The sequence below is a fragment of the Narcine bancroftii genome, chromosome 6 (genome assembly GCF_036971445.1).
Source record: "Narcine bancroftii isolate sNarBan1 chromosome 6, sNarBan1.hap1, whole genome shotgun sequence".
NCBI classification, from domain to species: Eukaryota; Metazoa; Chordata; class Chondrichthyes; order Torpediniformes; family Narcinidae; genus Narcine; species Narcine bancroftii.
In genome coordinates, this window is record NC_091474.1 from 10,843,666 (window position 1) to 10,870,486 (window position 26,821).

Below are 26,821 nucleotides of genomic sequence, written 5' to 3' on the forward strand. Positions count from 1 at the left end.
TCTTACAAACTAGTAAGTTGTTCAGCAAATGAATTGGAAAGCCAAGTACCATATTGAAATTGAACAATTTGCAGATGATGTGTTTCTTGCCTTTTTTTTTCTGTTCCAGATAGTGGGAACAAATCTGTTCTCCTATTAACAACATTCATCCAAGTAAAAGATGAGTCAACTCAATTATATGTGATATTTTCCTCTTTGCATAATTACACAAGATTCCTTGGGATTGTAACACTTAGCAATTATTATTTTTTAAATAATTCTTTGTTCCATAAAACAAAGACATCTTCTAAGCTTCACGTACTTTAGGCATATCAAAGAATTGGATTATGCTTGAATATGGAAGGTATTTATTGTACTGAATTAGCTACTTAAATTGATGTTATAGCTGAACTTTACACAAGTGTGTGGCCATGCTTGGATAACAGTATACTTAAATTATTAACTTGCTTTTTTTATAGGGGTAAGGCTAGAACATACCAAATTTCCTGACACTGAACTGACTTAATTGAAGAATGAATGTGATACTACATTTGTATACCAATAACTTCCATGATTTATTTTATTATTGATCTTATTCTGTATGAAATATTGACTTTGCTATTCAAAAAAAATGCATTCATAATGTTACTATCTGAGAGTGCAACTTAATGCCACAAATATAATATAAATGGCTCAGAAATATTTTTACTTAAAATACCTTGAGCTTTGTTCACATCGACATGCAGAAACCATAAAAATGCAATGGAAACTTTAAATGATTTCTGCATGCCCTGCTTTTGGAGTTTGATTAGAGCTATGCATACACACTTCGAATCCAAAGACGGTTGCTTCACTTGTATTTGTGCAATCCATCTCTCTTGGTGAACTGGCTCTATAATCAGCAAGACTGCAATCTCAGTGAGAGTTTGTAGGATTTGGAATGGGGGGGGGGGGGAAATCCATGTAAATATAGGAAGGATGCAGTGTTATAATTGGGAAAGTTAGGGGTTAACATGGGCAGTTAAGGCAGAGAAAATTAGGCTTTGCTAGAAACCCAGTCCTGCTGTTTTTGAGCTATAACTGTTTAATCACAAAACCTCAAATTTAAAATGGAATTGAATTTTGAGGATATCCCCAAGGTAGAATATTGACAAAATATGAAGGCATTTTATCTTGTAAGGAACCCTAATTTGAGACCATCATCTCCTAAATCTTGCCAACAGCAGTAGGGGAATTAATTGCCTTGCTCTAAAGTCCCAAAACCAGTGCTTTAGAAAATAATAGATGGGATTGATTGAATAGGCTTTTGTACCAGGCTGATTAAGATTCTGACCCAAGGTATCTCTTAAATTCATCTTGCCTAAAGTTTTATTCCATACATGGAGGCAGATGCTATTTCATTCTGGATTAGTTTACGCTGCTTTTCTGATGAAGAGATATCACATGGATTTTAAAATAAAGAACAATAGCAAAACCTTGTGTTTGTTACATAGTGGATGTTCCTGTATGTTTCAAAGTAAAAATTAAACCCAAGTACAGAACGAATAACTCTTGAGAGATTATAGTAATATATAATTGGTCCACGGTGTCGTGTTCATTCGATTTTATTTTAAGCAAACAAAAATGTGATCATTACCTAAATATAATTTGAGTTGAAGAGCAAGGACCATGGTGCATCTATGATACCAAAATGAGGGAATATTTGAAGTGAAACTACCTCTTAGAAAAGATCCAAGCTAAAGGAAGAGCATATTTGGTAAATTGTGGGTTTTTAATAATACTTTTCTACATTGATGTAAATTATTTAAATACCAATTTTGAGACAGTAAACCATTATGAGATGGTTGTTGAGAATTTGATGGTTACAAATTACATGTGGGTGACTTGTACATAACAACTCAGAAATAATTCTGTTACATATGCTGTATCATTATTCTCCATCATCAGATCAAGTTTGTAATTATTGTGATTACCAAATGCAGCAGCTACTTTTTTTAAAAAGAGAACATTAATTTGCAACACATTTGCAGTTGAAGTTAATAGTGAAAGTGTACTATCGTTGAATACTCCAACAGTAAAATGTTTTTTAAAAAAAGTAACAAAATAGCCATTACAAAAGCACTAAAAGATTCTGAGACAAAATGCGAATAAAGTTTCTAATTGCTCTAGACTATTGAATGAGAATTCGCCAGTCCATCAGAACTTCCAAGCAATTTGATACTGGATGAGTGGAGGTTTTCTGAGCTACCTCTGTGGCATACCCTTTGAACTATTCCTGTTAATCAATTTTATTTCTTCTTTGCCAAAAGGTTTCTCTTTTCTCATCTGTGTTCAGATGTGTCTTCTACTTTTCATGGTACATGGAACAATGCGGTACAGAAGCAGACCCTTTAATTTACAAGTGTGTGTTGAATGTGATGTCAAAGCAAACTAAAACTCTCTTCCTTGCAGCTATCCCTCTTCCTCCTTCATATTGTGAGTTTTCTTCAGTCTCGTAAATGCCTCTTTTGTAGTTGTTTCCACAGTTTTTCCTGGCAACCTGTCTGGGCACCTACCATTTTCTGTGTATTTTCTTAAAAAACATTTACCCTGCACATCTCTTTTCAACTCCATCCTTTCCCTTTCACCCCACCCCCGATCCACCAAGCCTTAAACACATGTCTAGTGCATGAGCCTTTTACCCTCAGGAAAAGATTTTGACTACTGAGCTTATTGATTCTGCGAATTATTTTTTTTTAAAAAAAACCTCAATCGACCTATCATGGATATCCCTCGAGGTCGAGGATGATGGTCTTCATTCCTATGGGCTCTCAAATGGCTTATGAGTCCAATCTTGGAAAGTGGCCCACCGAGCTAAGACATGATGGTATCATAAATGCACCATGGTCCTTGCTCTTCAACTCAAACTATATTTAGGTAATGATCACATTTTTGTTTGCTTGAAATAAAATTGAATGAACAGGACACCGTGGACCAATTATATATTACTATAATCTCTCAAGAGTTATTCGTTCTGTACTTGGGTTTAATTTTTACTTTGAAACATACAGGAACATCCACTATGTAACAAACACAAGGTTTTGCTATTGTTCTTTATTTTAAATCCATGTGAAATCTCTTCATCAGAAAAGCAGTGTAAACTAATCCAGAATGAAATAGCATCTGCCTCCATGTATGGAAATAAAACTAGACTGGAGTATTTTTTTTAACATGTACTTAATGTTGCACTCCATGAAGCATACGATGCTTCACAAATCAACTAACTAGTTCCAATGCATAAAAACCACGTAGATTTGAGCTGTTAGATTCGTTGCAGCCTACACCTGCCTTCACAACCATTGAGTTTGAAGTAACTTCATCTGTCTGTTCCACCGTTGAGGACTTGGTTGGATTGTTCTTTGTCAGGAATCTCACCCTCAACCTTGCTGCCATGGGTGGCCCTACCAAGAGCATAGCTCCAGACAGCATCGCTCTTGGGGTCCCAGGACCACACAAGCTTCTCCACCATGGCAAAGTGACAATCTACAGAGAAGCAACCTCCTATATTCCAGAGAAAATAATCCAAGTTTGTCTAATCACTCCCCATAACTCATGCCCTCTGAATCAACATCCTAGTAAATCTTTTCTATTACACTAACCATCTTTTAACTTCTCTAATTTCACATTGTTTGCTACAATACTTAGTCAAACAGCACAGAAAAAACACCCTCTGCACGTCAAGTCCAAGCCAACTATCAAACATACAGTTGTATTCTCCCCTCATTCCTATCTACTCCCCTATAGATCAGGGGCAATGTATAGTGATCAATTAACCTACCAACCTGCACATTTTGGGGGAGGAAAGCAGAGAACCTGTGGAAATAGACATGTCAACTCCACGCACCACAATGGAGGTCAGGATTGAACCAGGACTCCTGGAGCTTTAAGGCAGTAGATGTACTGCCCTTGTTTTTAAACCAACTTCCAAATTCACAATATCCAGGGATTTAAAAAAAGGAATGTGGATCATGTGCAAGCAGCAGGGATTTAATAAAATTTGGGCATCGTGATTCAGTGCAGACATGTGGGCTGAAGGATCTGTTCCACAGCTGTTCTGTTCCACACTGGCTGCAGAATTTGACAGTTTGGTCAGTGCGTCGATCTGCAAACAGAGTGCACTCTCAGCTTAGCCAGTGATCAATACTGATTCTGACAGTGAAGAGTCACCAGTGAACTCTACTCACTTCTCCAGTAGGAGATGGTCGTTGTGTAAAGACATCACTATCTGGATCTGCTATTGCTGGATGGGAACAGTTAAGGTACCTCAATCACCATCAAGTAAGACTTTTCATGATATAAAAAGTATTGAAACATTGGTTATTGAAGATATAAAGAAACAAAACTAAATCTGTTAATTAAGTTGAATAGAGCTACTCTTAGTTGCTTCATTAATGCTTTATTTTTGCAATGGAGAATTGAACTAAATAGTATGCTTTTCATATTTTACAATCAGCTGTTCAATAAAGATCCAAAACAAAGATGTAGCAAGTACATGTATTCCCTTATAAATTTGTGCTTTGCAAAATCTTATTCCAGAGATTACACATGTACTTGATGTTGTCTCCCAATTTTTAGATTTTATTTTCTAAATGAGACCAAATTAGAATTCTGTTTCAGTTTTAAACAATGAGTACTGTTCTCAGCCTTGTATTTGATAATCCAAGTCATGATTCTTCAAGTCTATTTTTTTTTAAAAAAACTATTTTCCAGATTTGGAAAAGAGCACTCCTAATTTTTTTTTCCAAAACTTTAACAATTAGAATTTGGAGCTAGAAATGCAGCAATGCCAAACAGTTTTTTTTCTTAAGCAATGAATTATTGAAAATACACTTCCCTGGAATGGAATATGTTAATGACAATTCACAAATCTTTTCGTTCGGGGAATTCAACTAGGCATTTTCCAATGTAAGTCATAGCAAGTCTGATACAATTTCCACATCAAATAATCTCGCCTCCTGAGAAAATAATTTTATTTTGGGCCTATGCTAAATTTCTAAACCATGAATTCCATCTTGTTTGGTTCAGGCTTCTTAGCAGAGGACTTGTCTAGCATGTATCTGCTGTGCTGTTTACAAGCGTGGCTAATAAGATTAGTAGCTTACATTGCAGGTGGGCAGTCTGACTTTATTTTGTTATGCAAGGTGACAAATTTCAAGCTACCATTTCCTAGTATCTTGTATTATTGCTGAGATCAGTTGCCCTGAGCATTCTGCACGTCGACTTACTGAGAAATGGCACAGCTAAAACAAATTGTACCTGCAGTCTTCTCAACCAATTATTTCCGTGGACTATTGTTAGATATTTGAATGTTTTGGCAATCAGTGGTGAGCGGTATACTGCAGCAATCTTTGCTGGGTCCACAGCTCTTCACAATATGCATTTGTGCGCAAATTGATTTGGAAGAGGGAAAACCTCCTTAGAACACAGTAGTTGGGAGGTCTAAGATTTCATACCACATTACAGCCAAGTCACAGAACAACTGCATATATGTAATGATTCAGGAAGCAGGAGAATAGAAGACCACCGGAATTGTTCTGCTGAACCAACCCCCACCCCCTTCCAGTCATGCTGCTGTCTCCCCCCCCACCCCCCCCCCTCGCCTGCCCGACACGATGCTGGTCTCCTCCCCCGCCTGCCTGCGCTGCCGGTCTCTCGCCCGCCTGCTTGCCCGAAACACGATGCCGGTCTTTCCCCCCCCCACCCCCCTCGCCTGTCATAAGAGTCCATTTTTGAGTTTGTGGATGTTAGCCTGAAATCAATGTTTGGGATCCACGGACACCAGTGCTATAAACGATTCTGTGGATTAACGAATCGCATTCTAACGAGATTTCACTGTATATGTATTGCTTCTAAGTTAGCTGATACTAAATTGAGTAGAGGAAACATAGAGTCTGCAAAGAGGTATGGATGGGTTTGGCTCTGGCAGACAGATAGCAACCCTGGAAAATGTGAGGCCATGCACTTTGGAAGAAAAAGTAGTAAATTGCGCTATTTACAAGGTGAAAAATACAAAGATACATTGGCTTTGAGGCTGTACAGAGAGGTTCACCACTTTGCTTCTCAAAATCGAGGTTATGAGGAAGATTGAGTAGACTGGGACTATACCCATTGGAGTTCAGAAGGATGAGTGGAAATCTTCTCAAGCTGTGAAAGAAACAGGAAAGTTCCAAATTTTAGGTGAGACTGAAACTTGGAGCTATAGTTGCAAGACTCAGCTGAGGAGATTTAAAATGAGATGAGGAGGAACTGCTTCTCCCAGAGTTATGAATCTATAGAAATCTCTGCCCAATGAAGCGATAGTGGGAGCCCCATTATATGCATTCAAAACACCGATAAATAGGTTTTTAAGTAGTGTGGGAGTTGAAGGTTATGGAAAATAAGGTGGGTAAGTGGAGCAGAGGCTGCAGTCACATCATGATTCGATTGAATTGCAGACTTGACAGGCCAGATGGGCTGCTCCTGCTCCTATTTCTTGTGTTCAGTCATCCCCTGATAAGAACACTGGTATCCAAGAGACCATTTTCAACCAGATAACTTCATTGTTATTGTAACCTTACAATGATGTGTTGAAATTCTAAACCACATAACTATAATTATATTATCTTCATGTTTAAAGAAGCTTTCCATGAATTTATTTCTGCATTTGCTACATCAGTTTTGTATAATGAATTTTATGCTACCCCAAATGATTTGCACAAATTCTTAATGAACACTGTGGGTTTAATTTTAGTAGGTTCATATGTCTTGGATTAAAGATGTATCTAATTTTAAATGGTGAACAATATTCTGTGAAATGAAATAGTTCAACACAAGCATTACTAATTTCTTTGGGATTAACCATAACAATTTGGCAGACTAAAGATAAATCCATTAACACAACAAAGAAAAACGGAGGATCTGTATTATATAACTTGCCCACTGCAGCAGGTACATTTAGGACAAATCTGAAAAGGATGTCTCTGGAATCATGGCCTTGGTTTCTCCTTTTTTAAGTGGTGTTGTAGAAATTGCTATGTTGTAGTTTGGGATTAAAGTGGTGATGGCTAGTTGAAAAAAGTCACAGAGCAAGATGTTGAAATGTGGGATTTCAAAAGCAATATTGTCTGATTTCTGTGTTTCACGAGAAACTGAAACTCATTTTTTTTTTAAGGGCAGAGTTCTGTCAATGTTCAGGTTCTCCCCAAATTACAACTGCATTTGGGACCAAAAGGTTGGTCGCATCTCGAAATGGACGCAAGTTGGAATTTTGCCATGCACTTAGAGTACCGAAGTCTTAAAGCAAACATTTTAATCAGATTTTCATTTCATTCTGGTCCATACTTACCTTTTTAGTCGGGGTCCTGGGGTGCAACCCTCTTGATTCCTGTGCACATTTGCCCTGACGATATTAAATTTGTACCCTTCATTTTCATGCATGCACCAACCAAACTCCAATACGTGAACCCACCGTGCATGCACCAATCGAAGACTCGCGCCTGTGTACAGGAATCAAGATAGCTGTGCCCAGCCTATGAACCCCGGGTCACTGACCTTCAAGGTAAGTATTGCACATTTTGGCTCTTGCGTGCCCTATATCCCTGTTATAGTTTATCAAATATAATGTAAATCGCATTAATTTTATATCTTTAATTTTTTTAAAAATGAGTGTATGTGCGGATGGATGCAAGTCACTTGGGTTGCAAGTTGGGGAGTACAGATATTGCAAGAACTCATCATTGCCACAGTATCATGCCATAGGTGTCATTTTTGGACAATTCCTAAATGGAGACACCATAAAACAACTTTTCCATGTATGACCACACCACCCCGATGAATGAATGGTTGCTGGATTGGTGGGAAGTAGACAGGAGAGTCCCCTCTCAAAACCGAGAACCTGCACATGTGGCTATAAGAGGTGTGTTTGTACAGAGCAGCCATGGAGTCTTTCTAGTACCACTGCCAGACACACTCTTAGCATGGCTGTCTTGGTAATCTCTGAATGCTGCCCACATTGGGGAAGCCTTTCAAACAGTCAAATGCCTTTCCTTTTCCTGTGGCTAAAGGAAAAAAAAAAATTGGTCTCCTACCCATGATCATGGGGTTTAAATGACCTCTCTAATATGACACAGGTTAGCCACAGCAGCTGAGAATCGCCCTGAAACTTCGAAGCTGAATGTGATCACCAGCCTGATTTCCATGGGCAAAGCAGTCAAGGGTTAGATTTCATTGCATTTAAGTTCTTAAATAGTCAGGTAAATATGGCAGTTTGTGCTAGCTCTAACTAGAATAGATTCAGGAGAAATGGGGTCAGTAAGTTGATTGCTCTGCCAATGGTCATTTTCTAGGCAGAATGTATTTACTACCATTGATATTGTTAGGCAAAGTTGAAGCTGAAAAAATTTGGAGAGTAACAAATTCTGCTGAAAAAGAGATCCCATATCTCAATAGGTTCAATAGCTCCCAGAAAAGTGTCTGGTACCCCCATTGTGGTCTCCTCCACATTGGAGAGACTGGACTCAGTTGGGAGATCACTGCATTCAGCATTTTGGCTCTGCCAAATGAAGAACAACGTTTAATTTTCCGTCTGGGCACACTCCAACCAGATGGCATTACGATTGACTTCTCTGTTAGCCTCAGCCACCCCCACCCCATCACTCCCCTTCTACCTCCCTATTTCTTCTTTCCTTTAGGCTTGTCTCTTTCCCGTTCCCTCTGTCTCCTTTCCTCCATCTCTCCATTCACAGTGCCACTCCTACCCCGATCAATTCACATCTTTCTTCTCCACATTTAATTAGCACCTTTTGTCTGTTGGCTTGTGCTCTTCTGCTCTTTCTTCCCTTCTCCCTCACCCTTTTTATTTTGACGCCTGCCTGCATTTTGCTTATACCTTGAAGAAGGGCTTGGGCCCAAACCTTTGGTTATGTACTTTTACCTCCTATGGATGCTGTGAGACATGCTGAGTGCCTCTAAAACTTTTTTAAATGCAGTCACAGCATCTGCAGACCTTCGTGTTTCACACCTTGTTAGCCAGATTATTTTCTTTCTCAAGCTACAAACCATTTTTTTTGTCTAAACTATCTTCTGGGTTGGTGGCTTCCTAAATTTCTACTTTAGCTGTTCAGCCACATTTCTGTTGGAAATTTTGCTATTCAGAAGTCTTCAGTGACCTCTTGGAACACATGGGTTTTTACCTTTTTTTTTTAAAAAAAAAACAATTTTTGTTGATTCCAAAAGGAGTGAACATTCTCCTAAAGCAGAATAAAAACCATAAATACACTTGCAAATGTACTAAGGAACTGTAATTTAAGCCTTTCCTTTAGAAATGTGTGACCTATCAACTGTCTTTGAACAAATCAGTTACATACGTTTTTAAAAATAAAATATAAGCCATGTGGTACAATAAATGTGAACTCCTGTAATTATGAGATAGATTTGTATCCACTTTAGGAAGATTTGGAGGCTTTAAAGAAACAGTTCAGAGGAGCACAAAGGTGCATCTAGTAGATCTATTGCCTTACAGAACCAGTGGCCCAAGTAATCCAGTCTGTAACCACTGGATTTCCTCTCACATCCAGAAGATTGTGCATTATGAGGCAATTGCCCCTAATATTTATAGATGCCCTCAATATATTTGAGGTAGTTGCCCCTAATATATTTATACCTCCAACAGCACACTAGGCTCAGCTTGAGGGATACAAATTTTGCTTTGAAATGCATTGGTTGAAGATTTTGAATACATACATATAATGAGCTCTAAGAAAAGATTTGAGTACTGCAACATGAAATACAGCCTGAGTTTTAAAATAGTTATTTGAGTAGTTTTTTTTTAATAGAACTGCTGATGTGGCTTATCTTGTAGCTTGAAACTAGAATCGGGAAAAGAACAGCTGTTCATTGGAGTATGAGCCCAAAACAGGTTTGTTCTTTATTTTGTAAAATCTTTCTTGCCATGTGATGAAGACCCATTTGTAACATCATAGACCAACAGCAATAGAAATTCACCAAGACAATGTTGTCTTCAAAACAATTTTTTATTAATAACTATTAATAATATAAAATCTTACTCGACTCGTGTGTGATCCCAAACCATTGTAGCTCAGGCACGATTCTGAAATGTCAGTTTCAAAGTTCAGTCTTCAAAAATCTTTTGTGTTGAAACTCAGATTCTTTATTGTTGTTGAAAAGTAATTATGAAGTAGGTGAGATACCAAGTCATCAGACTTCTCAAAACTCATGAATTCTTGTAGAGTTGCTTTCAAGAAATGTTTCTTCATATGAATGATTTTTCTACAATTCCCCTCTCTTGCTTGAAGGTTGTGGATTTCCATGATGATTTCACAAGCCCAGGCAAGGGTTTTAGATGAAGTGACCATTACAGTGGCCACAGTGGCTCTGCTCTCTCTTAAACAAGAGAGACAGTCTAAGTGGCCATCTTTTCTGAAGCCAATTTGATCCTTTGTTCCTTCCTTCACAAGAAGAACACAATACCAGTCCTTTCTAATGAAATATAACTGCATTTCTGACTTCAGATGAAAATGGTTCATTATATTAAAGATGGTTTCTTAGTGTCATAATCACATGACATCACTACTGGGTCTGTTTGAATTTTCATTTCTCCAGAAACCACTTCATGAAGCAAATGGCTTTCTGTTTGATCAAATGTCTTTCTGAGTAAACATTCATTGTCTTCAGTATTTCAATAGAACAATCAACTGTAGTTTTATGGCTCTGTTTACATCTGGACAAAGGAAACATAGCGTCTCTTCAAAATGGTGTGTGTGTGTGTCTTTCCCCTGTTTCCAAACCCACACAATCTTTACTAAAATATAACTTATAGATTAATAATAATATAATTCTGTAGCCCAGTATTTTCTAGACTTGTTCTTCAAATCCTTTGACATTGACATCCTGTGTGAACTAGAATTATTCCCTCTTCCATTCATAATTTCTGAAGTAAATGAGGAGGCAAAAAATCTAGCATAACAGTACTTAGAAGGCCATTTGCTTAATGTGAAACATGAGTCCAATCATGTGGTGAAATTTTAACCGAACTGGCTGGGAAACACTTAGTGAGCTTGGACATCAGGCTGCATTTCCTAGAAATGAATTCTAGATGTTCCCTCTTGTCATATCATGTGAACATTTAAGCCATTTTTTAAAATGCACTTGTCTCAAACAAGTAGATTGTAGAGTGAAGAAGTGTGATATGGAATTGGTTGGTAATAAGATGAAGGGAAAGTAGTTCACATTAGTTGTGATTTTTTAAAAATTGTATAACTAATTAATTATGATGTGCAGCAAAAATTGATTTCAAAAGCAATTTTGACCCACCATTTAAATGGCAACAACAAGGCGATTGAATTGCAATTTTATACACTAATTTTGCTCATTTGTTGTTGAAATATTATTTACTGTATTCGCATGTTGTGTGAGATGGTTTGACCATAAAATTGGGGTCATTAATTTTGACTATGGCACATACTGGTGATTTTATTTATTTATTCTTTGATTAAGTTGTTGAATGCAAAATGTCACACAGAATTTAAAAAGTAGCTGGAATTTATATGCAGGATGCTTTGCTTTATGCCATTGCTTTCCAAATGTAGATGTTTTTACTTGTGTCGTTTTAACAATTGAAGGAAAATATTAGTGTGCAATACTTGAATTTATTTTCACTTTTTTTAAGCAGGTGCACCAAACATTCAATGCCATATGATAGGAAAACATTAATTATTGCTTTGTTTAAGAACAAGGCATTCATTGCCTGTTGCACAAGTCTCAAATTCCCTAAGAATCCACTCTTTTTAAATTCTTTGGTTATTTAATGAGGAATATAATATATTAAATCCATTTTGTGCAGAGCCATAATTTTCTTCCACATTTATAGAACTATATTACATTGTAGTGCAGATTTTGTGCACCACTTGCCTGTGCCTAAAGCTCTGTCGTAGGTTATTTTGTTTTTTAAAAAACATTGTTTTCCTGATGTTCTTCATTTGGTCTGGCATTAAGCTACACCATGGTTCATTTTCTCAAGTGCCTTTATTCCAAATATTGAGTTCAAGTTAGTGACAATGAAAATTAAGTTTTTATTGACATAGTTTTTGTTCTTTTTAAAACAAACAGGTGAATTGATTCCTAATTAAATCACATTACAAGGGATTAATGTTAAGATAGCAATGCCATTTATTTTCAGTGAAGCACCCAATGCTTCTTTCCCCTCTATAATTCACTTTTTTGCAGTGTTCATGACATTAATTGAATAATTTGATACCAGATAACAGGTTCTTTGAACATAGATGGGTACAACATGAGAATCTTTTGATAATTCTGTCATTCATTAAATGTAGTAATTGAAAACTTTCTAAAAATCAAATAAGAGAAGCAATTTTAAAATGATCTATATGATGGGTTACTGATGGCTGTAATTTTTTTTAATTACTGGTGCCCTTGTCATTGTTGGATAAAAAAGTTAAAATTATATATTTTTTAAACTGTGGATGCTAAAAATTGAGAATAAAATCAGAAAATGATACCAACATTCAAAAGGTCAACAGCATCGTGAGAATCCAAAACCACATTCAGATTTCAAGTTATTGCTCATACATTTTTCCTCTTTGAATTGCCTTTGTTAAAGCCCTGGATAGAATGCACACGCTTCAGGGACTGGCCCCTTGCTCCCTCGAGGGAAGCAGTTGAGAAGGATCCTTCCAGTGTCTTTTCACTGCAAATGCTGTAAATCGATTTGTCTTTTTCCTTGAAGGTGGTCAGGATTTAATGCTTCTGTATTTCCTAAGCATGCTTTTTTTTCCCATTAATGGGAAGGAGATTAAGAACTTTGTGTAGGAAGTTTCCCTCAATCAGGATTTAGAACATTTTGCAAGGTTACTGTCTGCTGCAAAGGCATTGCCTTTCCAACCTCGTTAGTTCATGGGTAGCACTAAGAGTGGATATTGTAGTGTGCTTTAGTAAATTAGATTTGGAATATATTATTGTTATTCTACCTTTTATGTGCTATTCAAAGGGTAGCAAAGAATCACCATGCGTGGCGGCATTTTGCAAATGAAGAAATGGGAAAAGAAAGACAAGGAAGAGAAGTTCCGGTAGAGACATCCTGTGGTTGAGGATCATGCTTGTCTCCTCTGATGTTGCTGAATCCAAAGCTTGAGCTCTTGTTTCCAGCTACCTGCTCCATCACACCTGAAGCCTGGGTTATGACTCCTAGAGCTTTTGGAAGACATCAGTCTTCTGTGGTCTGTTGGTAGGCCTGCTGTACCTCCTTGATCTCTATTCCTTGAAGCTGTTGGTGCCAGTAGCCTGGCAGAAGGCCTGCTCTCCATCACACCTCTTTGACCCCTGGATCTGATTCTTGGAAGGCCATGGCTCCTGCTCTTAACATTGCCACTGCAGCCTCCACTATTATCGCAACCACCTCCCAACTCATTCGTGGTATGGCTCCCAGGTAAACCTGATGGGAACTGCCATTAAGAATAGGAACTAATTTACAGAAAACTCTTCACTCCACAAGCAAGATCACTCCAATCTTCTTCAGAGCACCAATAAACAAACAGTATTGGCATTTGTGCCAACAAGGAGGCTGGGCTCCAAGTTATTGAGGTTCACTGTCAGAATGAGACTTGTATTAAACTCCTGAAAACAAAGGTCATCAACCAACCTTCCTCTGCTGCACAGCATCTCCTTACAATGCTGAAATTGAAGCATCACCACTAAGGAGTTCCTCAAAGTGCTCCTTGCATCAGTTGCTGGTTGCTCCTTATATCCCCGATGAGCTCTCTTTGGTTCCTGGCTCTCAGTGGGGTGGTTCTTGCGGATGTTTGGGTAATAAAGGACTTGAAAAAACCAAGTGTGCTAAAAATTATGCTTTTATTTTCTGAATTTCCTGGTGAGTATCAACAGTTCAGTTAAGGTGTTTTCTTCAAGAAAGTTGTAGTGGTTTCTTAAGCTCACAAAAGCTTCTATAAATGTCACATTTAAAATTACCAATAAAATGCTGGAAATACTCAGCGGATCAGGCAACATCTGCCTTAGAACATAGAACAATTCAGTAGAGAAACATGCTATGTTGCAAATATTGACTGACCGGTGCTTTTAATGTTTGTGTTATATACACATTTAACAGAATTGTTATCCATGGAGGAAAAAGGATAATGGAAATGTATTTAGAAAATTTAAGGATCAGATGTTTCAGATTGGTTGTGGCGGGGGGTGGGGGGTGGGGGGGGGAAGGATTTGGAACTTCCCTGGGGTCAGTATTTTAATGTTTCTCCTGTGCTTTGATATAAGCTTGGATGAAGAGGATATCACTTCAGTCTGTTGATAATAGCTTAAAGTAGGAAATGATAAGGCTGGTAAGGTTTCAGAAGGGATAAAGATAAAAAGGCAGATACAAAACTGGTGAAATTTAATGCAGAGAAACATTTCAGTAGGAAGAATTAAAACTAAATATTTTAATGGATGATGGGAACCGATTATAGTGTGTGAACACTGACCTTCAGCAATGATAATTATTGTAATACTGGTGGACCCCGCTTTATGAAGGTTACCATTTGTAAACCAAAAATTCATAAAGCAAAGACCCACTGACTCATAGGCATATCTAGGATAAGGCAGCCATGGCACATGCTCTGGGTCCCACTTAAAGGGGGACATCACTAGCCTCACCTCTCCCGCCCAATATCTTTGTTCACTGTTTTAACTTGCTCTGCTGAGTTTCTCCAGCATTGTTTCATGGTGTTTGCAGACTTTGGAGTTTTACTCCGTTTTTCTTGCCTGCTGATTTGCTAAGTCGCCCAGGCCCGTCAGCACACAGTGATTGGTGCTGGGGATGGCTTGGTGTGCCACAGCCTGGCGTGCTGCTGGTTATGGAGGTGCTGAGGGCCATCTCATCTGTGTCCCACCGTGGAGCTTGGCCTTTGTTCCAGTGTTGGTCACGTCACAGCCACCCCCCCCCCCCCCCAACCACACCTTCCTCCCTGCCTGAGAGCTGGGCCATGTGTGTCCTGGCAGATGCTGGCATCACCCCCTCCCCTCTCACCACAAGGACTCAGCGTCTCTGCAGCGCCACGTGAATGCAAGCAGACTGCCCGTGGTGCTGGGTGTGTGGAGAGGGGTTGTCACTTCTTCCGCTGTCTATTACTTGGGTTTTGAGTGCCAGCAAACAGATTATTAAAATGCATGCCTAATCAAAGTGTGTACATTGGAACAGGAACATAGAATTGAAAAGACTAAAAAAAACTCTTATTGCAGAGTTCAAAAGTTTGTCCGTGATTTTTAATTTTTGAATTGAAATATTCAAATACCCCTGAGCATGGGTAAATTGAGCAATGGCTGTCTTTGTTACCCATAATCCCCCATGCAGCTGGAACTGCTTTGCCAGTGCCAGGGAAACACAGAGCGGCTCCAGGTGCTTGGGGGATTATGGGTAAAGAAGATGGCCATTTTGCCTACGGAGCCTGCAGCTTCCAGCTGGGAATGGCAAGTAATAAACACAAGGCTTGGTTGCTTCAACATGGGATGGAGCCTTGAGCATCCCATGACTTGGTGACTGGGAATAATAAACCTCAACGTGGTGTAGCGTGGCTCACAATCAAGGGTTCTGTTGGGGGGGTAGAAGAGAGAAGGGGGGGGCTTTCTCTTACTAAAGCTCACCCTAGGGGCCCAGGTGGAAGTTGATCCATTGGTTTACTTCTTTTAAAAAAAAAATTACAACGCAACATGTGAAATTTACAAGGATATGTTGGGCGACACAGTTGGTATAGTGATTAGTGCCAGCTCACTTGTGCATGAAAATCGCCCAACTGGCAACTTCATGTGCGTTTTTTGTTAAAAGAAAAACGAGGTGGGCGCAATTTCACCTCTTGCCATAGGTGCTGTTTTACCCAGATACGCCACTGCATTGACTATTATTGAAGGCAATTTTCGTAAAAATGAAAACCCATTATAAGTTCTTCATAAAAGTGAATTTTCATAATTTGAATATTCGTAAAGTGGGGTTTACCTGTACATACAACGTTACTCTACATCACCTTTGTTGACCTCACCAAAGCCTTCGACACCGTGAGCAGGAAAGGGCTTTGGCAAATACTAGAGCGCATCGGATGTCCCCCAAAGTTCCTCAACATGATTATCCAACTGCACGAAAACCAACAAGGTCGGGTCAGATACAGCAATGAGCTCTCTGAACCCTTCTCCATTAACAATGGCGTGAAGCAAGGCTGTGTTCTCGCACCAACCCTCTTTTCAATCTTCTTCAGCATGATGCTGAACCAAGCCATGAAAGACCCCAACAATGAAGACGCTGTTTACATCCGGTACCGCACGGATGGCAGTCTCTTCAATCTGAGGCGCCTGCAAGCTCACACCAAGACACAAGAGAAACTTGTCCGTGAACTACTCTTTGCAGATGATGCCGCTTTAGTTGCCCATTCAGAGCCAGCTCTTCAGCGCTTGACGTCCTGCTTTGCGGAAACTGCCAAAATGTTTGGCCTGGAAGTCAGCCTGAAGAAAACTGAGGTCCTCCATCAGCCAGCTCCCCACCATGACTACCAGCCCCCCCACATCTCCATCGGGCACACAAAACTCAAAACGGTCAACCAGTTTACCTATCTCGGCTGCACCATTTCATCAGATGCAAGGATCGACAATGAGATAGACAACAGACTCGCCAAGGCAAATAGCGCCTTTGGAAGACTACACAAAAGAGTCTGGAAAAACAACCAACTGAAAAACCTCACAAAGATAAGCGTATACAGAGCCGTTGTCATACCCACACTCCTGTTCGGCTCCGAATCATGGGTCCTCTACCGGCATCACCTACGGCTCCTAGAACGCTTCCACCAGCGTTGTCTCCGCTCCATCCTCAACATCCATTGGAGCGCTCACACCCCTAACGTCGAGGTACTCGAGATGGCAGAGGTCGACAGCATTGAGTCCACGCTGCTGAAGATCCAGCTGCGCTGGATGGGTCACGTCTCCAGAATGGAGGACCATCGCCTTCCCAAGATCGTATTATATGGCGAGCTCTCCACTGGCCACCGTGACAGAGGTGCACCAAAGAAAAGGTACAAGGACTGCCTAAAGAAATCTCTTGGTGCCTGCCACATTGACCACCGCCAGTGGGCTGATAACGCCTCAAACCGTGCATCTTGGCGCCTCACAGTTTGGCGGGCAGCAGCCTCCTTTGAAGAAGACCGCAGAGCCCACCTCACTGACAAAAGGCAAAGGAGGAAAAACCCAACACCCAACCCCAACCAACCAATTTTCCCTTGCAACCGCTGCAATCGTGTCTGCCTGTCCCGCATCGGACTGGTCAGCCACAAACGAGCCTGCAGCTGACGTGGACTTTTTACCCCCTCCATAAATCTTCGTCCGCGAAGCCAAGCCAAAGAAGAGACAACGTTACATATGTACTACTTACTGCAGCCAAGCAGCACTTGTATTTTAAAAATACAACTCCAATATTTAAATTAGACAGTATAGAAGGAACAATAAATATAAAAGATAATCAATATTCACAGTTTCAGTGAGTGCAAGCAGGTCTTTTTGTGGATTCGATTTTCCCCTGTGCCAGTTGCTGGCGCTGTAACAGCGTTGCGCTAACTGCTACACTAACCATGCAGCCTTATTGTTCTTGTAAGACTTGACAGAGTAGATGGTGAATTAATAGTTTTTTTTTTAAAGCCTTTTACGCCTCCAATTTGGAATCATGGACTCAAAATAGGAGGTCAGCCATTTTGTACCTGAGGAGAAATGATCCCCAAGGTGATGAATCTTTGGAGTTCTCGATGTAAGAGTTCTTCGGAAGCTTGGCATAGTTAAGATGCAGATTGAAAGATTATTTGAGGGATAGAGGGTTAGTGCAAGAAAAATGGCACTGAGTTAAAAGATCAGACACACACCACTGATGGGCAGAGTTGGGGCTCAACACTCCATTGCTTAAATTCTGATGTTCTGAGGGTGGAAAGAAATCTGCATGAAAACTATCTGAATATTTCAGTCACATGTTGCACATTATCCTGACATTGAAATATATTGCTATTTCTTTATCATTACTGATTTCAAACCCAGAAGCACCATGGGATTGCCTTTACTACATGACTTGTCCAAGAGTTTTCTTGTTGAAGCAGGCACGATGGGCAGGAATTCAAAGCTGACAGTGTTCCTGAACGTGTATAATGAATCACTAGTGAGATTTATTTAAAGGAGAATCTAAAGCACACATTGCTAATGAGACAAGAAGGAGATTTATCAATACATAGATAAATTGATGAGTTTAAACTGAAAAGAAATGTAGAATAATGTTGCTGTCAGTAATGATAACAGTAACTCATGACTGCAAGGGGAAGTGTAGCAGAGGGTGAAAGACATTTTCGAAGCAAATGGATGACTGGATCTGTACAGAAAGCAAAACTGTTGGAGGAAAGTGGATATTGATATTACAGAGAATGGAAACCATTTTAGTAGTTGTAGGAAAGGAATTTGTTCTTTAAAATTAAGTGAATTTAAGTGTGAATGATGATGTGTTCAGTGATGTTGAGGGTTAAAAAGAATAAACCTGAAATTTTCCCATCCTTAAAAGTGTAAATGGTGGTTTTTGAATCCTGCTTCAAAATAAAGGAGGGTGACAGTGACTTGAAATTTGATTAACCTAATGAATGGAAGAAGAGTTTGAGGATAACTTAGTACCATTTACAGAAGACTTGAATATTCCAAATTTCCTGAGTATCCTTTAAAAATTTCCCCTTCGTAATTAAAATAAGTACATTAACTTGTGTATCGGGAACTTTAAATTGATCTTTCCTCTTCACACACTTCCATTAGCCTCTGACCTGCTAGGTCTCATTCTGAAGAAACCAATGCTTTTCTACTCTGTTCATCTGCCATCAAACTTGGAGGAAGGTGGATCTGCAGGAAAAGAGCCCGAGACTTAACTCGCTGTATCGTTTCATGTCACCTGAGTTTGAAAGTGCAAACGTGCATTCCTCCAGAATGAATTTGGGTAGGAGTAGAGATGGCAGAGGAGTAAAGATAATTAATGCTTGCTATCCTGCAGCAAATAGTTTATTCATAATTATCATCTGCTTTTTCAGCAGTTGCTGACGATTTTTTAGCTTGTGCTTGTATTGTCTGGAACTCAATATATTGGACATTTTTTTTTTAAATAGATATTTGACATGGTAACAGGCCAATTTGGCTCACGAGTTTATGCTGCCCAATTGATCAGCAAACCCCAGTACTTTTTTTTGAATGCTGGGAGGAAACTGGTGCCCTCAGGGAAACCCCAGGCAGACTCGAGGAGAACATACAAACTCCTTACAGACTGTGTGGGATTCAAACCCCAGTCCTGATCGTTGGCGCTGTAACATCATTGCGCCAACTGCTATGCTAATGGTGCCAACTTTTACAAGCTGTAACATTTTTTTTAAATCACATTTCCTTGTTTAAATGTCATCGTTGCTCATTTGCTTTTGTTTACATGCTGTGATTTTTTTAAAAAAATAAAGATTAACATCTAAAACTGCTTTTGTTTGGCCATTAATGGGAGGAAAGTTGTTTCTATCCCAACTACAAATATTTGAATAACAAAATATGCTGGATGGCTTTTGAAGTTGCTGTTGATGAAAGTCAGGTTGACAGAGATGAAAAGTAAGTCTCTCCTGTGAGAAAGAGTGAGCAAAATGCACCTCCCAGTATTTTCTTGGAGAAATTCGGGAAGGTCGAAGTGGCTGATTTTGTGCCGAAAGTGAGACAAGGTGCCATTTTCTGGCTCAAGAAGGCTTAAGCCAAAGGAATGGAATTTGAGGCTTTTATGATTGGATGGTTGGTAAGCTCCCACTGCTGTTGGTTCTGTTTACCATTGAGGGATGCTATTCCAAAGGCAACTTCCAGCTCCAAAAGTTGGTTAAAAACCTATTGAGCGTAAAATGATGAAGAACTGTCATTGGAAGGACCGTGGTCTGATATCAGTTGAGGCACTCTTCCCTCCCACGTTAGAAAGATGCACATTCAGGGGTCCATCAAATTGAATTTGTAATTGAGATGAAGAGTCGGAAACAGAATTTGGTGTCCTGAACATGCATGAAATTTGTGATTTCACAGCAGCATCACAGGGCAAACATCTAGTTATTTATTTATATTAATGATTTTTGACACCAAACATTGGAAATCTCAGTTCTTCTCAAATGCCTCTCAAGATAGTTGGACTTTCGTTAAATAATGGACCTCTCCATTTCAATTCTTCAGCACTTGGCTGCATTAAGCTGACATTGTTTTTGTTTGCTGCAACATTTTTCGAGGATATTTTAGAGATTTGGAACCATCTCGTCATTGTAATGCAGCCCTCCTCCAAAGCACCAAATTTGAATGTGGCAGATTCAGTCCAATTAGTGACTCTGTAAATTGCAAGAATCATGTGGACACTCTGGCTTCTTCCCAGAATTTGCAGTTTCATTTCTGCATTGATTTTTGCCATATCCAGTCAATAGTTGTATCCCGTGCTGATCCCATTGCTTCTTTCCTTGTTTGTGGGATCTTGTAGTGATGCACTTGTGTGTTCATAAAAGAATTTATGAACTGGATGTCTTATTCTGTTCAAAGCGATTATGGATTTTTTCCTCTGAACTGCCTACCTATAAGGTCTGTGAAGACTTCCATAGTTGTGAAATTGCCAAGCCACTGTCAAAGTGACATCTTTGATTCTGGTTACACACATGGACTGGACTCCAAGCATCATTATCTCTGGGAGATCTAACTGATCCAGTTCTCTAATTATTGCTTTAATCTACAGGACTGTTTCTCAGCCTCCTGATAGTTTTCAGAGGTCCCTTGTAATGGTATTTCCCAGATATCCCAACTCAACACCCCTGTCAATTGTTAACCAGCTTCTCAGTTTTCACAGTCTTTCACCTGAACAATAAGCACTGAAAATCTTTGGCTCTCCAACAACGTCTACACTTTATCTTTCTCGTAATTATACCCTTTGTTAGGATTATCCAGTCCCACTTCAAGCTTGTATCTTTTCACTTCATGTTCTCGTTTACTTCCGTTAAACCTCTCTTTAGCTCTATTCAGGCTTAACCTGTGGAGAAATTGCTGACTTGCCACCTCTTGTGTTCCGCTGTTTGGTAAGATAGGCTGTCATCAAATTCCATCACTCCCGGCACCTTGGTTATACCTGGTCTCAAGGATAATGCTGCCAGTGCCATTATACTCTTGTTACATGTAATATTTCTTCCTCAGTATCCCAGGTAGTTGCATCATAGTCATTGGATTGCCCTTTTCTATGGCTATCTCACTTGATCTGCAACCTGCCATACCTGGTCTTCCAGGTGTATTAAACGGTGCCTCTTGAGCCCACCTGAGCATGAATAGCTTCTGGATCTCCTGGTCAAGTAAGGGGACTATGCTTTCAAAATTAGTTTCTCTGTCTGAAAACTCAATTTAGTCTAATCCCACAATTGGACTGGGTGATGTGGTTGGCACAACAATATTACAATGCCAACAATCCAGGTTTGAATCCAAGACTATCTATAAGGAGTTGGTCCATTCTCCCCATGTTTGTAGAGACTCCTCCCACCCTCCAAAAGCATCTGGGGTTTCTCAGGTGCTGCATTAAATTAAAAATAAATTGCTAGTACATACTCACAGCTCAAAACTGGTTCTATTGAAAATGTAACAGTTCAATTTCTTCCTCAACTTGGGGGGACACTGTCACCATAATCATTAACACCGTCTTCTCCTGACTCATCAGGAAATGGTGATGTATCTCAGATACAAGCCCTGGCACCCAGCATCACAGGGCACACATTAATGGTTGTTTCCTCAATCAGTACCTCTGAATGCATTCTCCTGAGTTGTGCTTATTCTGACCACCTTTTTCTGTGTCTACTGTGTATGCCTGGTGTTACTGATTAAGGAACTTGACCCCTTGCATCTGAGACATTTGGGGACCACCATCTTTGAGTATTTACCTACTGTTGTGCAATATACCTTTTACCATGTGAGTGTTGTAAGAAGAAAGAATTGAAACTTGAAAATCTGTAGACACTGTGGTGGAAGTAAAAACACAATGCTGGAGAAACTCAATAGGTCAAACCGAGTCCTTTATGTAGCAAAGACAAGATAAAGCCCAAAACATTGGTTATGTATCTTTATCTTTGCTATATGCCACACTGACCACCACCAGTGGGCTGATAACGCCTCAAACCGTGCATCTTGGCGCCTCACAGTTTGGTGGGCAGCAACCTCCTTTGAAGAAGACCGCAGAGCCCACCTCACTGACAAAAGGCAAAGGAGGAAAAACCCAACACCCAACCCAAACCAACCAATTTTCCCCTGCAACCGCTGCAATCGTGTCTGCCTGTCCCGCATCGGACTTGTCAGCCACAAACGAGCCTGCAGCTGACGTGGACTTTTTATCCCCTCCATAAATCTTCGTCCGCGAAGCCAAGCCAAAGAAAGATAAAAGTTCAGGAACAGCTGCTCCCCCTCCACCATCAGACTCCTCAACAACAAACTCAATCAGGGACTCATTTAAGGACTCTTACTTTTGCATTTTACTGTTTCTTTTCCCCCCTCTCTGTATTGCAGTCAGTCACTTACATTTGTTTACGTGTGTACAGGTTTTTTTTACACTACCAAGAAGTGGAAATTCTGCCTGGCCCGCAGGGGAAAAAAATCAGGGTTTTATATCTGGCAATAAATCTGAATTCTGAATCTTACAAACACCAGTTGAGTTTATCTTGCATTGTTTTGACTGTTGAAGGACTGTGCCATTCTTTATCCTCACTTGAATGTGAGAATCACATGTTAAATAGTCCACTCTGAATCCTCCCAGCCACCAATCTGCATCACTGATCTAGAGTTAGAATTTTACAGCACAGAAACAGGCCATTCTGGCAAACTTGATTCTGGCAATCTTATTTGCCAATGTTTGGCCCATATCTCTCTGAACCTTTTCAATCCATGTAAATATCTGTTTTTAAAAAAGCAATTACACCTGCTGTGGTGGGGAACAAGGTCAAAGGGTTCAGTGAGTGACAGCCCTGTAAACGAGGCAGCATTAACCAATATTTACAACAGCGTACAGGAGACGTATATGCCTGCATGCAAGCTGATTTTTTTTCTATAATAGAAGTGAATTACAGATGGTTAAGAAACAATACCTGCCACTCCTCCCCCGACAAGCAGGCATGGCACTCAACTTACTGAAGCTGTTTACAAATTAGATCAGAGGACCCATGATGGTTCCATTTGAGGTGCATGTGAAAGAGAGCCCTGAACTATCTACACAACTCAGTCTGGAGCAGCTTGGATACCTCAGCAAGAGGTCAAAGAACTAAGAAAATGGCGGGAGCACGCAGTTGTGTTTTATTCCCGGCACCTGAGGGCTGACCCAGGTACTGGTTCATGTGACCAATTGTAAGGTGGTATCTGATATTGGAAGGTCTGATATTCAACTACACTGGACAGTGAGCTTCGATCACTTTTCCTGTCTCTTCAATAAGAAGACCCTCTGTGTTACATCCACCTCTACCATTTCCTCTAGCTGCTTGTTCCACATACCTTTCTCTGCATGAACAAGGACTGTGCCATTCAGGTCCCTTTCGAATCTTTTCTCTCTCTCTTAAATCTGTGCCTTCTAGTTTTAGACCCCACTACCCTGGGAACAAAACTATGACTATTTACCTTATCTACACCCCTCATAATTTTGTATATCTCAAGCTAAAAGCATCTGGAAATTGCATTGATTTACAGGTTTATTATTTTGACTGTATTTGCAAACTTAACATGTCAAACTGTTGAACATTATTAAATATCTGACGTCAATGCTTGCACATTGCCATGCTCTTCTGTTCTGTGTTCTTCCTACAGAACACAATGATATCTCTTGTCTTCGGGAACACTTTTACTCTTTCTGTATGTACAGGATTTGTTGTTCCTTTGTGGACTCAGCAGCATATCACCTGCACACAGATCAATCAAATCGGCCACTAAGCTTTCTCCTGTGTTGAGATAGCTGTTAGTTCCGCCTGTCGATCCCTTCTGTGTTTTTATTACATTTTCTGTAGTTGCAGAAAAGTAAGCCTTGCCGCTTTTATGTTTCCAGAGGTCATTCTCTCTGTAAGTAATAAGTTAACTGGAACAGTCCCCAATTTCCATTTCAGGAAATTCCAAATATTGTGGGAAAATTCTCAGTTTCTCTGGACACTTTTGGTTGCAATTTCCTTTCAATCAGCCTGTGCTTTCATCTGTTTATAAATCTTTCCTGGCTGGCGGGCTCTGTTCTGCTGCTCATGAATGAGCTTGCAGAAGTATCCAGCTCTTGAGAATTTAGCAAGGCCAAATACCAGCTATTTTTTAAAAATTTAATCCATTTATATCAGAATTTTTTGCCTGTTTATTATTTCTTTAAAGTGACAACGTGGTAGATTTGGGTGCTGCCCCTGGAGCTCTCCAAGATAACAAATTCTGAAGTGCTTGCAAAGTATCAAATTGAATTGATTCTCAAACACTGAATGAATGACGCCAGGGAATCTTCATAGCTCTTATCTGCAGATTTGCTTGAGAGGTAATGTATCCATCTTGTGGTGGAATTGGCTGAGATTAATGGAGCAAACCTGATCAACCCAAGGGAAAGGTTTGTCCACTCTCTTTGCTGCATTATTTTTTTAAAATCTTTTTTGACTTTGAATTTTAGTGGGGACAGCATCTGCCATTCATATGAATAGTTGGATTGGATTTGGTAAATAGGAGAGTATGTGCATTTTGTGATTGACAGGCACAGATTGTCTGATGCAAAAAAAAAAGTCCTTTTTTAAATACTCACACGAAGTAAATTTGTATTTAGATTTGAAAGTAGCTACGATCCATTTTTATATCTCTGACAATAACCAGGAATCTCAATAAATTTTGCAATTATTTTCTTCTAATCCAGTTCCTTGAACATTGTTCACTTTCCTTTTTGGCCCCTATATGAAATAAAAGGCTAACGAACCATGTGTGTATCATGGAGAAGTGTTTTCTGCAAGGCTTTTGTATATTTGTAAGTAATATTCACAATTGACCATTTCCCCAGTGCTGATCTTTCCATCATTTAACTGGCATTTTTTTCCCTTCTAAAGAAGTACTGTACTTGCCTAGAATTTGGATCCATTTGTCTGCAATGCTAACTGTGTAAATATTGTCAGGAAACCAGACAAGACATTTCTGAGCACCTTTTGAACGGCTAACATATGTCTGCTCTCAGTTTTGCTCCAATTGGTCATGTGTTAATGATTCCCTCAGTGCTAATGGAAATTCGGCCTTGAATGAGCAACTTGGGACTTTCACTATTCACTCCAGGTAAGATTACAAATAAATTGTGAAGGATTCAGAATTAAGGCATGCTTAAATTATCTTCACTTTTGTATTATGTCTTGTACAAAGCATCTCATGGCCTCAGTGTTTCCTGCTCAGCATTATAGGAAGATTGATCAAAAGCCTCTTGGTCAGTTACTTGAGCCACGAGCCCTATTACAGTTCCCTCATTTTATCATGGGCTCCTGCCCCTCTGTGGCAGTCTTCAGTTGTACTTGGGCTGCCTCGTGAAAAGTGCTTTCAGCTCTAATTTTCTGCTTGGTACTCAGTGGGATAGTAATGTTGCCACTGCAAGCACTACAGATCCAATTGAAGACACCAATCTGTGTGCTTTGGCATAAATTCTTGAAATTTTTTAAACTTTATTTATTCGTTCAAAATACAAATAGTAAATAACATATACAACAATTAACCATAAACATGAACGTTATATTTTATTTTAAAAAAAAGAAAAAACCCCCCCCTTCAGCCAACTCTCCTGAGAGCCATAAAGAAAGAAAAAAAATTAAGGAAAAATTAAACATACATATTGAGATCTAATCAACATAAATCAAAATGTAAATATTCTGAATATAACAACCACTTATTAATAAAGAAACTATAGTTATCACACAAAACATATGTAATTTTTTCCATTATTAAACAATATTTCATCTCATTATGCCATCTATTTAATATCAATCATATTTGTATCTTTCCACGTAATAGCAATACATTTTTCGTTACAGATAATGCTAAATATACAAAAGCAAGTTGAAATTTATCTAATCCCAAACCTTTCAAAGGTTGCAAACTGTCCAATAAAAATACTGTCAGATCTAAAGGTATTTTAATCTTATACAGGTATTCCAAAAACAATTGAATTTTCTTCTAAAAAGACTGTGGGTGTGTGGTGTGTGTGGGTGTGTGTGGGTGTGTGTGGTGTGTGTGGTGTGTGTGGTGTGTGTGGTGTGTGTGGTGTGTGTGGTGTGTGTGGTGTGTGTGGTGTGTGTATTTATATATATGTGTGTGTGTATATTTATATATGTGTGTGTGTGTGTATTTATATATGTGTGTGTGTGTGTATATTTATATATGTGTGTGTGTATATTTATATATGTGTGTGTGTATATTTACATATGTGTGTGTATATTTATATATGTGTGTGTGTATATTTACATATGTGTGTGTGTATATTTACATATGTGTGTGTATATTTACATATGTGTGTGTGTATATTTATATATATATGTGTGTGTGTATATTTATATATATATGTGTGTGTGTATATTTATATATATATATGTGTGTGTATATATTTATATATATGTGTGTGTATATATTTATATATATGTGTGTGTGTATATTTATATATATGTGTGTGTGTATATTTATATATATGTGTGTGTGTATATATTTATATATATGTGTGTGTATATATTTATATATGTGTGTGTGTGTATATATT

General features: G+C 39.1%; 1 protein-coding gene across 24 annotated transcripts in view; it reads left to right on the forward strand.

Annotated features, from left to right (window-relative positions):
* Positions 1 to 26,821, forward strand: part of xkr7b (XK, Kell blood group complex subunit-related family, member 7b) — a 259,515-nt gene that overhangs the window by 80,205 nt on the left and 152,489 nt on the right. For 3 of the 24 annotated variants that reach the window (XR_011339879.1, XR_011339878.1, XR_011339887.1), the window contains one exon: positions 13,022 to 13,857. The exons of 19 other annotated variants lie outside the window; for them this stretch is intronic. The gene's annotated coding sequence lies outside the window, so the exon portion shown is untranslated. Of the gene's footprint in view, positions 1 to 9,856; positions 9,914 to 13,021; positions 13,858 to 26,821 lie in introns of those variants that run through there. 2 more of the 24 variants (XR_011339881.1, XR_011339880.1) reach the window with 2 other exon arrangements.